The sequence below is a fragment of the Mesoplodon bidens genome (genome assembly GCF_964165515.1).
Source record: "Mesoplodon bidens genome assembly, chromosome: 6".
Lineage (NCBI taxonomy): Eukaryota > Metazoa > Chordata > Mammalia > Artiodactyla > Ziphiidae > Mesoplodon > Mesoplodon bidens.
Genome location: NC_138162.1, coordinates 6,711,114 through 6,725,778, shown reverse-complemented (window position 1 = coordinate 6,725,778; position 14,665 = coordinate 6,711,114).

Genomic DNA, 14,665 nt, shown 5'->3' with positions numbered 1-14,665 from the left:
GCATGGCGGGGTGGGAGGGGGGGTTGTCCAAAGGTTTCGTGGGTTTTTCAAAGCAGTCAGTGATTGAGAAAGGTTAAAAATCACAGCCCTAGAAATGCTTCCCATTCATCTTAATGAATCTATTCAACACATATTTATTGAGACCTACTACGTGCCAGGTGCGTGCTAAGTCCTGGGCATATAGCCATGAACTCCAGACGAGGACCCTCACATTAGACAAACTATAAATGTGTCATTACAGGCACTCTGGGTCTGGGAAGGAACTGGGGAGAGGTTGAGCGGAACGACAGGTGAGCGAACATGGGCTGGGGCGGGTGGAAGGGTGGTCTGAGGACTTCACAGGTGCCCTGGTTCCTACAAAGCCTGCACCCCAGCCTCACCACTCCCAGTGCAGGCGCCAGGCCGGTGCAGCCCTTCCCCGTTCTGTTCCCACACCACCATAAACACATGCTTGGGGCTGGGGGCAGGGGGGACACTATGGCCCCACCCTGTGCCCTCTTCAAGGCAGTAGAGCTGGCAGAGTGACCCAAAGGTCACCGTGTTCTATGTAGACAGGCTCAAAGTGTGAGGCTGTGCTTTTTTTTTTTTTTTTTTTTTTTTTTTTGCGGTATGTGGGCCTCTTACTGTTGTGGCCTCTCCTGTTGCGGAGCACAGGCTCCGGATGCGCAGGCTCAGGGGCCATGGCTCACGGGCCCAGCCGCTCCGCGGCATGCGGGATCCTCCCAGACCGGGGCACGAACCCGTGTCCCCTGCATCGGCAGGCGGACTCTGAACCACTGCGCCACCAGGGAAGCCCTCTGTGCTAGTTTTGTAGTAAGAACATTCGCTAGCATTCCTTGAGCAGCTGCTCTGTAGCAGGCACTGGGCTAAGCATTTTACATGCGTCATCTTTCATTGGCTTATTCGCCGCTTCGACAAGTGTCTCCTGAGCCCCTCCTCTTGCCTGGCACCCTGCCAGACGCTGAGGATAAACCACTGGGGGTGCTCCTTGCCCTCATGGAGCTCACAGTCTGGTAGAGAAGAGACAACAGGCAATTAACAGATGTCACAGCCGGTGACAAGGGCTGGGGATGAAATAAGCAAGGCAGTGAGAGAGACAGTAACCAGTGGGCAAGGCAGGAGGCAGGTGGTAGCTAGGCTGGCTAGGGATGGTCAAGGCTGCCATCCCTGAGGAGGGGGCATTCAAGCTGGGATGTAAAGGGTGGGAAGGAGCTGGTCCCCTGACAGGCCAGAGAGGAAATTCCCAGGCAGGGGTAACAATCCACAAAAAGGCTCTGCCATTCTTACAACTACCTTAGGAGGTGGACACCACCACTGTGCCCATTTTACAGATGAGGAAACTGAGGCTCAGAAAAGTGAAATTCCTTCTGGCCTGGGGTCATCCCACTAGGAACAGGCAAAGCAGGCCCTGGAATCCAGGCCTTCCCCCCACCCTTTCCTCTTTCACCTCCGGCCCCCCCCGCCCCCCATCTCCTTCCTGAGGACTGGTTAGCAGGCTCTCTGTGAAGGCAGCAGTGTGTGGCGGTGTACAGTGCAAAATGCTCTAGTCTGGACTAGGAGGCCTGAGCTCTAATCCTGTCTCTGCCTCTCCCAGCAGGGTGACCTTGGGCAATTCACCTACCTTCTCTGGGCCTCAGTTTCCCCCTCTGTGTACAAGGATAATAAAGGCATGCCTCTCACAAGGCTGCAGTCCAGCGAGGTCAAGGGCATAGAGTGTTTAACAGAGGTCTCTGCACCCAGAAAGCGATCGGTGTGATCGTAGCTGACGCCAGATTAAATGAAGTGTCGCTATAGAAGTGGTTTCTATAACCTGGCAAAAATGAGACAGGATTTTTTGTTGCTGCGAATGGCAGTGAGGGATTGCCTCCACCTTTTGTTAAAGGGTCCGTGGTGACGCTGCCCGATGCCCACTCCTCGCTCACCTCCCCAAGCACCCAGCCTTTGTCTAACCCTCCACATGCAGCTCTAGCAGTGCTGTTCAGTTTTGCCCATCAAGAGGTGGTAAGGAGATTCTGCTTACTGCACCCCTGGCCTCAGCAAGAATTTACTTTTTACAATCTCCACCGTGCTCCTGGGCTGCGTGTAGGAGAGATGAGGGGCAAGGAATCCCCGAGGATGGGGAACTAAATTCTGATCCTGGAGAAAGAGGAATCTCATGGTTGGTGGTTAATTTCCACTGTGAACTTGGAGCCAGGCAGAACTCAGGTCGGCTGTCTGGCTTCCACTCTCTCATCTGTAAAATGGGTGTGATAATAACAGCACTTCCTTTGTAGCTGATCAAGTTGGAGAGGCCTTAGCCAGTTCCTGGCCCCAGCAAGGGCTCTGCTGTCAGTGAGCCTTTATTGTTGTGGTGTTTCTGCCCTGGGAGGTTGGGAAGACAGAATAGAGGTACCATGTGAACTGAACATTGTAGGACAAAGAACTGGAGGGCGCAAGGAAAGGGAGTGGCCGCAGAGAGGCACCTGGGGAGTGGCAGATAGGCAAGGGGCAACTGAGGAGGAAGACAGGGTGGGCCTGGATCGGAGCAGCCTCAGATCTGGACAGCTGGCTGCCTCTTCCACACGCTGCATCAGTGAGGATGCTTCTGGCTGCAGGTAACGGGCATGCTGACTCAGGCTGGCATAAGCAATAAGTATACCAAACAAAACATAACAGGCAGTCCAGAGGTGAGGACAGCTCCCGGGTCGGTGCCGTACCTTCTTCAGCCAGAGCTTAATCCTCAGGGAATAGTGGAGGCCACCTGTTTCCTTCCTGGAGTCCAGCGGAAGGGAGAGAGGACCTGGCATGGAGTGGGTGCTCCATGAAGGTTTGTCAAATGAATGCTGAACGGTGCCCTATTTCTGTAAGTTTAGAGAATCTTGAGAGAGCAGCCATCAGTTAAATAAGCCTTCAGACCAGGGTTTCTCAGGAGAATGTCTGGACCTTCTACATTGGAATCACTAAGGGGATGGGTGACAGGCTGAATAATCTAATCACCCCTAAAGATACCAGGTCATAATCCCTGAAACCTGTGGATGTTACCTTATAGGGCAAAAGAGACACGGCAGATGAGATTAAATAAAGGATCTCGAGATAGGGAAATTATCCTGGATTGTCTGGACAGGCCCTAATGTAATCACAAGTGTTCTTATAGGAGGAAGGCAGAGGAGATTTGATAGAGAGGAGGAAAGGTGATCTGAAGACAGAGGCAGAGATTGGAGTGATGTGGCCACAAGCCAAGGAATGCCAGCAGTCACCAGAAGCTGGGAGCGACAAGAAACAGATTCTCCCCTGGAGCCTCCAGAGCAACCTGCCCTGCCAGCACCTAATCTTAGCCCAGTGAGACTCAGTTTGGACTTCGGTCTACAGAACAGCAAGAGGATACATTTCTGTTGTATTAAGCCACCCAGTTGGGAGTCACGTGTTACCGCAACCCTAGGAAGCAGGATGGTTATTAAAATGCAGATTACTGGGCTCCAAACTAAAAACACTGGATGCTGGGCCAGAGACTCTGCATTTTAAGCAAGCTTTTCTCCCCCCTCCCCCATCCTGCATGACCGTTGCACACTGAAGTGTGAGGAAGAAACTGCATTGGAACAGAAGGGTGACCTGGGCTTGATCCACACAGGAAAACACTGGCGAGAATTAGCTTCGACTCATGGCAGCCTCTTTGGGGTCCTGAGGACCCAGTCCTGTGGAACTCAGCAGCTCTCCCAGGAGCCCTACCCCAAGGCCATGCATATATTGGTCCCGGCCTGGGCCCGCCTGGGCCCGCCTGGGCCCCCTCCCCTCCTCTCATTTCTTGTTCCCCTTCTCTACCGGTCTTCAGTGTCCCTTATCACAGATTACAGCACTGGACTGTGGCTTCCCCAGGGCTGTGAGCCCCCCCGGGCAGGCCCAGTCCTATCCTAGCCACCAGGGGTCCCTACATTACCCTTGGCATACACTGAGAGCTTTGTAAACACCTGAATGTCATGATGTCACTGACCCTTCTGTACCCCCCAGACCCTTTGGCAGTGAGACAGGGGCTGGGCAAGTACTGGCTGTCTGGTCCCCTCGCCCTGCCCCCCTCCTGCAGAAGCAGGCCAGCCCCCCAGATGTTCACAGGAATGCAGGCAGAGCCCCTCCACACCCTCCCTGCCTCTCCCCCAGCACCACCCTGGGTGGCTTGCCAGCAGGTAAATAGAGGAGGGGTCTGGGAAGGAAGAACCCACAGCAGCCTGGCTCTTGGGGGCTGGAAAGGAGTGTGAGGGGACCAGCACTGCCTTGGAATAAGGACACCACTTCTCACCTCTCCCTGCCTCTAACCAGCTGGGTGACTGGCCGTGGGCCCATCCCTTTCCCTCCCTGGTCCTCCGTCCTTCAGCCAAAGGGGCTCAACAGCTGCGGTCCCCAGAGCTCAGGAGCAGGGTTCCTGCATGCCATCAGAATGCACAATATCCAAGTGTCTTTTTTTTTTTGGCCATACCACACATGGCATGCAGGATCTTAGTTCCCCCACCAGGGATCTAACCCGAGACCCCTCCAGTGGAAGCACGGAGTCCTAACCACTGGACCGCCAGGGAAGTCCCCAAGTGTCTTTTGTGGGGACATGTACTACTCCCCAGTTCCAAGCAGGTCTGCTCCTCCAGGCCGTGTTCACTCACTGAACTCGCCCAGCTCTGAAGACTTGCGGGTCTTTCCCCATTCTGCTCCCGGGCCTAAAGCAACCTTGCAAATAAGTGTGGCCATTTGCCAGCCCGTGGAAGGCTGATGGCGAAATGATCAAGTCCAGCCCTTCTTTCTACCAGCCCGGGATAGATGGCCGCTGCTGGCTACCTCCGTATCACTCCTCCGCTTAAACCCTCCATGGCTCCCTGTTGGCTACAGCAGTCATTTCCAAACCTCCCTTTCTAGCAGGGAGACTTTCCTACACCTGTGTTTATAAAACAGATGAATGCTAAGCAGCTCATGTTGAGGCAGGAGTGAGGGCAAGACTGGACTCTGCCCCCAACCTCCCCTCTCCTTGTATGGTTTGCTAATATTGGCAAACCATTAGCCAAAAGATAAGAAAGGTATGAGTGTAGCCCACAGACCTCCCACCCCTCCTTGGCTGGCCTCCTGGGACAGGGGTCATGGTTGCAGGAAGCCTCCCCAGGAGAGAGCCCAGCAGGGTCCCCACCTCCCAGCGCCTACAGACACACCCACAAATGTTTGATGGACCACCACCCTGCACCAGGCTCTGTGCTAGACACTGGGATACACGAGGCAGAAATGGCTGCCTTCAGAGAGCAGGAACCTTTGGGGAGGGGCCTGGCACCCAAGAAACAAGTCCAGGGGTAAGATGAACAAGTGCCACAAAGACAACAGATCCAGGAACGGGAATGTGGCATGAAGGATTGGGGGACATCGTTACACCAGAGGGTCAGGGAGGGCCTCTCTGAGAAGCACTGGGAACAGAGCGTCAGAGCAGAGGGAACAGCACATGCAAAGGCCCTGTGGCTCTGTATGCTCCTAGTCGGGAATCATGGGATAAGCAAAACTGTCACAAGTCCCTGCCTCTCCACAAAAGGACAGGTACGTGACGTGCCCAGCAGCTTCACTCATCAGAGTCAGAGACCAGAAACCAGAAGAGCCATTGACAGGAAACGGGATAAACAAACAGTGAAATGCAACTGAGCAATGAAAAAGGAAGGTACAGGTGGGCTCAATGACACGGATGAATCCCCAGAATATGCGGAGTGAAAAAGCCAAGCAAAAAAGAGACCGTCCTCTGCTTACACTTGTGTGTAAAGGAACAACTGTCCGTGGGGATGGAGGTCAGACTAGTGGATCCGTGGAGTGGAGCACGATGGGAACTTCCCCCAAGCGATGGGGATGTTCGGATGGATTCTTGCTCAGGGTGGCGCTCACACAGTGACACAAATGTAAGAACGGCGGAGCTGTACACTAACAGGACAGCGTTTTGTTTTATCTTCTGTAAAGTATACCTCAAGAAAGTACTGAAAGGCAAAGAAATACAGTTTGCCCTATTTGGAAAGAAAGACTCCCGCGTCACCCCAGCCCACCACTTCCAAATCAGGAGTCACCCTGCAGGCTTTGCCTGATGTCACAGCCAGGGCAGAAGAGTCCTGGCTCCCCTCCCACCCCGGCAAAAGCCACCGAAACCCCGTCTTGCCCAATGCGCACGTGAGGACGAAGGTCCTCCCTGACTCTCCCTCTGTCTCCCAGTTCTTTCGACTCGAGGTTCGAGGGCCTGGAGGGGGTCCCGGGGTGGGGATGGGGTGGGCCTGGAGACCAACTTTCTGGAATGTTCGGTGTCAGCCTGGGAAGGGCCCGGCCCCTCTCGAGCAGCTAGGCTGTAACCCGAGCCTCCGGTTACGCGGATTTCTCCCAGGGCAGGACTCCCACCCCCCAGGTTCTGGAATGCAGCCTGGGGCGTGGAGGGTGGCCCGGGAAGGGGTAACAAAGGTGCAAACGCTTTGAAATTCTGCTTCCTGCCCCCCCAGCCCCAGAGCTAAACAAACACTCCCTCTCCTGCTGGCTGGGCCTTTATCGGGAGTGGAGTGGGGACAGTCCGGTGCCCGCCCCTGCCTGGGCTGGGATTGCGTTTCCACTCTCACCTGCCACCACCCAACCTCCAGGCCTAGCTGCGCCCGCCGGCTGCCCGAAGCCCACCAGCGCACGAGGTCCAGCGCTTCGTCCCCAACTCGATGGGCTCCAAACCTGGGCCCACCCGTTGTCGGGATGACATTCAGCCCCACAGGTTGGGGGTCCGGGGGGAGGAGGCATCAGGGGCCTCCCGCAGTGGTTGAGGCTGGCAGTGAGGCCAAGACTGAGGTCGTGGGGTTAAAGGCCAGCTTGGGGGAAGCATGCACCCCGGTTGCTTCTCCCCTCGCCTACCGCAGTGAGGCCTGCTTGCATGGGTCCAGCGCCAGGATTCTGGTTCTCAAACCCGGACAGGCTGAGGCAGGGGCTGTGTAGTGTCCCCAGCATTGTTTTGTTTAGCTACCTTTATTCGGGGGCCTTCCAACAGCTCCCTGAAGCGCAGTGAGGATGGGATGCGGATGCCGCGGGCGGGGCCCAGCTCTGGGAGCTTCCCAATCTCAGCAAATAAATAAGGGGGTGGGGAGGGGCAACATGAGGCTCCAGCCCCTCTCCGACGTCTCCAGAGGTGACGGGGGAGCAGCCAGGCGGGAGAGCTTACCGGGACAGGACAGGGGAACCAGCAATACACACGCAGTGACACACACACGTAATGACACACGAGTGGGCACTCAAGCACACGCATAGGCACCAGGCCCCCCTCCCCCACTCCCCCAGCTCCCAGGCCAGTCCCAACAACCCAACCCCTGCAGTGTGCTTTAAAAAGCCCCAGCAGAGCCCACCACTCCCCCAGAAGACCCCTGTCCCACCCGCTGGCCCTACAGCAGCCTCCCCTCCTCCCCAGCTCTCTGCCCTTCCTGTCCTCCCACCGCTGAGCCCCACCTTCACCCCCCAGCTCAGCTCCCATCTGCACCCCGGCCCTAAAACACAAGGCTCGGACTTCCCTGGTGGCGCAATGGTTAAGAATCTGCCTGCCAACGCAGGGGACACGGGTTCGAGCCCTGGTCTGGGAAGATCCCACATGCCACGGAGCAACTAAGCCCGTGCGACACAACTACTGAGCCTGCGCTCTAGAGCCCACGAGCCACAACTACTGAAGCCCGCGTGCCACAACTACTGAAGCCTGCGTGCCTAGAGCCCGTGCTCCACAGCAAGAGAAGCCACTGCAATGAGAAGCCCGCGCACCGCAATAAAGAGCAGCCTCTGCTCACCGCAACTAGAGAAAGCCTACGCGCAGCAACGAAGACCCAACGCAGCCAAAAATAAAAAATATAAATAAATTAAGAAATTAATTTAAAAAAAAAACCCAAAACACAAGGCTCCCCAAGGCCAGGCCCACATGGCCCCTGGAGCCTCTCCATCCACGGAGCCTCCCCTCGGGCAGGACCTCCACCTCAGCGATGTCCCCACTGGACCCCAAGGGAGGACCCCCTGCCTCCCTCCTCAGCCCGCACTTTGGCCACCCTGGGCCCCTGTCTCATCCATCTGTCCAGGGGTATGACCTGGGGGCCAGGCGCCGGGGATGAGGGCAGGAGCTGGCCGGACCATTGGAGGAAATCCCCAGCTTAGTCTCTTGGTGAAGGGAAAGCCAGGATAGAAGTGGGCTTGAGGGCGTCATCCCTGCCGGCAGGGATGTTACAGAAGTTGAGCCAGGGTGGGGTGGGGCTGAGAGCCCGACAAGGCCCTCCACACCACACAAACCAGCAGATGTGGTCCAGCCATGTGAGACCTGCTGGTGTCCTCGGGGGCCTCCTCCTCTCCAAGCAGCTTCTCCGACTCCACCAAGCTGGCCTGGGGGTCTCCCCTGCCCTTCCCAGACCCCTGTGCTGCTCCTGCCACGTCACTGACCACTCGGCCCTTGTCTCCAAGGCTCCGTCCGTCCCCCCGCCAGCTGGGGCTCCAGGATTCTGCTCATCGACAGGCACCGAGAGAGAAGTGGATTAGTGAGCGAGTGAATGAATGAACGAACGAATGAATGAATGAGGGAAGAGCTTTTCCACCAGCTGCTCATTTACAGGCTTCCCCGCCCTTGCAGGTCATGCGCACACTCGGGGGAAGAATCTACCCCGTCCCCAGCCTTGTGTTGGTCATTAACTCAGTGCCTGGACTTGCCTGGTTAATAAATAATTAAGCTGGACAGGGGCTGACCTCAGGCTGACCTTGAGCCTCTCCGCAGGTCCTCCCCCAGTTGGATGTGTGACTGTTTCATAGTGACCCTTTTCTCCTCTTCTCTGCTGGTGGGTTCTGAATCCTGGGGAAGCTCCAGGCACAGAGAAGGCCTGGCCCCAGCCCCGGGGTGCCCCAGCCTGCCCGCGAGGCCACCTGCCCCCCACCCCAGGACACAGAGAGTAGGGACTCCTTTTTCTCCGCTCCCCTTACCAAAGCCCAGAATCCCTGAACTGAGCCAGCACGCGGGCCTCAAGCTGGGCTCTGCCGTTGATGCGCTGAGTGACCTGGGGGTCCAGCTCGCCCCCACCACTGGGCCTCGGTTTCCCCATCGGTCAAACAAGGAGGATGGGTTCAGCATGACTGCGACTCATTCCGCGATGCTGTGGAAACGGGCGAGTGTTGTGACAGATCCAGAGGAGACCTCAGAGACCACTTCGTCGTGTGCCGCGAAGGCCCGAGATCACACAGCAACTGGGGGCGGGCTGGGAGGAGGACACAGTCTCTTGAGCCATAGTCCGTCCTGGTCTCCCTCCCCTCCATGGCAGCCCTCCTTGTTGTCCATTATTCTCTTGTCTTCTTGTCATTCATTCATTCAGTGATAAGATAGGCGGGGCTCAGCATGGGGGGCCAGGGTCTTGCCCTCAGGGAGGCCCAAACTAGGGGACACAGACCTCCCAGGCAGCTACATTCCAGAGCAATTTGTGCAGGTACGCAAAAGGGAGGGGTGAGAGCAGGTGGAGGAGAAGAGGAGAGGGGAAGCAGGGCCTCCTGGCAGGGGTAACAGCAGAGCAAAGGCCCCACAGAGCAAGAAATGACCCCTTGGGAGAGTTACATGCAGCTCAGTTTGGTTGGCTGTATCAAGACCTGATGAGTGGGACCTCCCTGGTGGTCCAGTGGGTAAGACTCCGTGCTGCCAATGCAGGGGGCCTGGGTCCGATCCCTGGTCGAGGAACTAGATCCCACATGCCGCAACTAAGAAGTCTGCACGCCGCAACTGAGAGTCCGCAAGCCACAACTAACAGTCTGCACGCTGCAGCTAAAAGGTCCTGCATGCCACAACAAACATCCTGCGTGCCGCAACTAAGGCCCGGCACAGCTGAAATAAAATAAGTAAATTAATTAATTTAAAAAAATAAATCTTAAAAAAAAAAGACCTGATGAGCCACAAGGAGGAGTTTGAAATTAACTCCAAGACAGTGAGGAGTGAAAGGGTTCGAACTAAGGAGAGGTGTGGTCAGATTGCTGGGAAGATGGCTCTGGCTGCTGCTGCTGCATGGAATGATTGAATGGAGTAGACACAGCCTGCGAGGCTATGAGTGTCACTCCAGGCAAGAGGCAGTGGAGTCTGGGTCGCTGGCAGGGGGTGGGAGAGAAGTAGATAGATCCAAGAGTTACTAAGAAGTAGGATCATTAAGACTTGGTAACTAACTTCTGCTTCTGGCCAAGATGGAGTAACAGAGGCCAGATTTCCTATCCCACTTGAAACAACCAAAAAATTCAGACCAAAAAAAAAAAAAATACATGAAACAGTGGTTTTCAAGAAAGAACCATCTGAAGGGATTAGAAGGAACTGTGTCTGATGCTCATGCAGGGTTGGAAATACTGCCTGTTCCCACCAGTCAGACTGGAAAACTCATAATTCACAGGGAAGTAGGTATAGCATTTAGGAGGGTCTTGTCTCAGAGGTGGGGAATAATTAGCCCTAAACTGAGCATTGCTAAAAACCCACCTAATAAATCATAAAGCAAGCCCCAAAAGGATCAGTTGGATCCCAAGTAATTTAACTGCCTCCCAGAATAAAGCTCAAGCAGATTTATAAAAATACAAAAGTATCCAAAAATCACATCTGGTATCCACCAAACATTACCAGGTGTGCAAAGAAGCAAGAAAACATGACCCATAAAGAAAAGAATAATCAATCAATTGAACCTGACCCAGAACTGACACAGATGTTAGAATTAGCAGAGAAGGATTCTAAAACAGTTTTTATAACTGTATTCCATGTTTTCAAAATGTTAGAGACATGAAGTTATAAAAAAAGATCCAAATTAACTTTTTTTTTTTTAGATGTTGGGGGTAGGAGTTTTTATCAATTAATTTATTTATTTTTATTGTGTTGGGTCTTCGTTTCTGTGCGAGAGCTTTCTCTAGTTGTGGCAAGCAGGGGCCACTCTTCATCGTGGTGCGCGGGCCTCTCACTATCGTGGCCTCTCTTGTTGTGGAGCACAGGCTCCAGACGCGCAGGCTCAGTAGTTGTGGCTCACAGGCCTAGTTGCTCCATGGCATGTGGGATCCTCCCATACCAGGGCTCGAACCCATGTCCCCTGCATTAGCGGGAAGATTCTCAACCACTGCACCACCAGGGAAGCCCCAAATTAACTTTTTTTTGGCGGTATGTGGGCCTCTCACTGTTGTGGACTCTCCTGTTGCGGAGCACAGGCTCTGGACGTGCAGGCTCAGCAGCCATGGCTCACGGGCCCAGCCACTCCGGGGCATGTGGGATCTTCCCGGACCGGGGCACGAACCCGTGTCCCCTGCATCAGCAGGCAGACTCTCAACCACTGCACCACCAGGGAAGCCCCCAAATTAACTTTTAAGAGTTGAAAATTACTATGTCTCAGATGAAAAGTACACTGAACGGGATTTGTGGCAGATTAGATAAGACAGAAGAAAAGTTAATGAACCTGAAGGCACAGCAATAAAACCTATCCAAAATGAAACAGAGAAAAAAGAATTCTTTTTTAAAATGGAAAGAACACCAGTCAGCTGTAGGATAATTCCAAGCAGCCAAATATATGGGGAGTCCCAGAGGAAAGGAGGAAGGGGAACAGAAGAAATAGTGGAAGAAATCATGGATGAAAAATTTCCAAATTTAATGAAACCTGTATCTAAGAAGCTCAATGAACCCCAAGCACAGATGCTTGGTGACCGACTGGAAATGGAGGGTGCAGGAGAAGGAGCAGACAAGGGTGATGTCCTCGCTTCTGGCCCAGGAGACATGGCTGGGGTACCATTCTCTGAGGGGGAGGCCTGCAGGGGGCGCAGGTACGGTGGGATCCATGTCAGGTTTAGGGACACAGATGGAGGTGTCAAGGGCAGCAGGCATGATGGGTCTAGTGTTCAGAAGGCAATGGACTGGAGATAGAAGTCCAGGAGGCCATGGACTTGGTGGGCCCTGCCGGAGAGAGCTGAGGGCCAGGGGCAGACCCCAGGACACACCATCAGTTAATCAAGAGGCAGAGCCTGAAGGGCCACATGGGGAGCTGAGAAGGGACATGCAGAGAGGGAGTAGGGAAACCCAAGGAGCACGGTACCCAGGTGGACTGGCCCTGCTGAGAGACTGGTCTAAAGTGGCCATGTTGTCACTCGGAGGTGAAGTCTGGTGTGGCTGGCTTGGCCCCAGGGCAGGACTGTCTCAGGATATTGTACAGAAAGTGGTAGATGTCCTGGGGAGGGTTGGGACCACAGGGGTCTGGAAGAGGGTGGCAAGCCTAAAATATTCTCGCAAGAGTGAGGACTAGATGGGTGGGAGATGGGGTGGAGGCGGGGATGTCTGAATTTCAGACCTCAGAAGTGCAGCTGTGGAAGTGATGACCAGGTCAGCATGGACCACAGTGCAGGGGCCAAGCTAAGGCCCCCGGAAATAACAGGATGGAGAAAGGGAGAGACCAGCATATTGGCCAGGGTGTCCTGGTGGCGCCAGAGGAACACTGAGCCTGGAGAGGAGGACGGTGGGAGGCCCCAAAGTCTTCTGAGCATGAAGCATTGTGCCAGGGGTGGGGAGGTGATCCCGGGGACCAGGGTGCAGGGACCACAAAGGGGTGAGGGAGTTGCGTGGGGGTGGAGGGAGAGGCAAGCTGTGGTGGGTGGAAGAGCATCACAGACTTGGGTTAGGAATCACAGAGATTCCTATGGAGAGAGAAAGAGAGAAAAGAGAGTGCAAGCAAGCTCATTTTCTGCACACCGGGCTCCATCACTCCCACCCAGGCGGGCAGCTTAAGGAAGGATGCGCTTGTGCATGCCTTCACAGGAGGCTCCAGCTCCTGAGAGGAGAGCTCTGGCCCAGCCCCTACCTGGGCCTTGAAGCCGGGGAGGTGGGACGGTGCAAAAGTTGAGAGGAGCCAGGCCCCACCGCCTGCCACCGGAGCCCGAGGACGCTCAGAGCAGACAGGCGGGGGCGCAGGTGTGAGAGGCCCAAGCAGGGACGTGGCATGCAGCGGCCTGCCTCTCTAAGCTCAGAGGCTCAGGAGAGCCTCTCTTGGCAAGGGGCCCGGGGGAGGACTCAGCCTGCTCGGCAGGGCCACCTGCTGTCTCTTGCCCCTGCCAGCCCTAGAGGCCCCGGGGGGGGGGGGGTGTGCAGGGAGGAGGCCGTTTCCCTGGACCCAAGCCGGGTGCAGGGGGCAGCTGGCCGTCCTGGCCAGCTTCTACCTCCCTCTTCAGAATCTTCTACCAGGTAAGCAGCAGCCAAGCCCTGCCCCGGTCTCTCTGTCCTTTTGCACTCTGCTGAAAGATCGGCAAGTGCCCTCCTCCTGCTGGGAGCGTGCTGTGCTCCCTAACGAATGTGCGGTTACACACACCCAGGGAGCTGTGTGTATGCTCCAAACGTGCGTGGAGACAAACAGAGACCCAGGTACAAACGTAAGCAACCTCGGAAACGTGCATGTGCTTGGGAGGAGCTACCTACACTAACAGGCATGTGTGTAGAGGAATTACACATGGGCGCATGCAAACACAAGGAAGGCACGAAACCACAAAGGTGAGTACCTGCACCACATGCGCCTGCATACCCATGCCTGCCAGCGTGCACACATTACGCACCCAGAATGCAAACATAGAGCAGATGTCCAGGCACACACGGCCATTTCATACACATCCCTGTAGCTCCATGCATCCACAGAGGTGCCCATTCCATGTGCTTATAAGCATTCACAGAGACATTCACCCCACACACAAATGTGCACTGAAAACTAAGTGCAAGCAGATGTACACAGGCACATGCAAGACGCACGTACAAACACGCACAAAGATCCACATTTACATAAATGCACACATGCATACACACACGCAGTTATTTGTGCATATATGGAGCCACTCATGCTTATGTGTGTACATGCATGCACACGTGCACAGCCATGTACACAACACACAAATACACACATACAAAAATGCACGTGCAGATATGTCCTCATATATATCTGGATGCTTAGAAAAGCCTAACTAAAGGCGCTCAACACATTCATGCTACACTGAAAGCGCCATGAGTGCAGGGACTGTGGCCCCCTCGTTCACGGCTGCACCACTGAAGCCCAGCGCAGGGCCTGGTGCCCAGAGGTTTGCAGAGCTGAACACTGGGAAACAGCTTGGGCAAAAGCTCAGAGACAGGAGGGCGACAGACGGTCTGGGGAGTGGCCAGGGGTCCCTTGTGAGTGAGTGGGGCTGGGATGGGCCCGGTGGCTGGGAGGGGGGCTTTTAGGATGGTTACTCCTTCTCCTTCCTCCCACCCTCCTCTTCCTCCCCTCCTTCCCCATTGATTCTCCTCTGCTACACACACTGAGGGCAGGTGGAATGTCAGATGGGGCAGGAGGGAGGGGGGTGTCACAGAGAACCCATGGCCTTGCAGCCAGGAAGGCAGGTCTTGCTTGGCTCTATCTTAGTGCTGGGGGACCCGGCCAGGGTACTGATTTTCTCGGGGCCTCAGTTACATGCTAGGTGTTCAGCTGTAAGAATTTTCACAAAGTGAACCCACCTGTATAACTAAACAGCATCCAAATCAAAAAAATAGCACATATCCAGCTCCCCAGAGCAAATGAAGGTCAATTTTTACAGAACGTAAGGCCCCCGCAGGCCGGCCTGTGCACCCCCACCCCCGCCCCCATAAGTTTCTATTTGCCCTCACAGCCAGCAAGCGGGCACTTCGTCCCCTCAGCTCAGG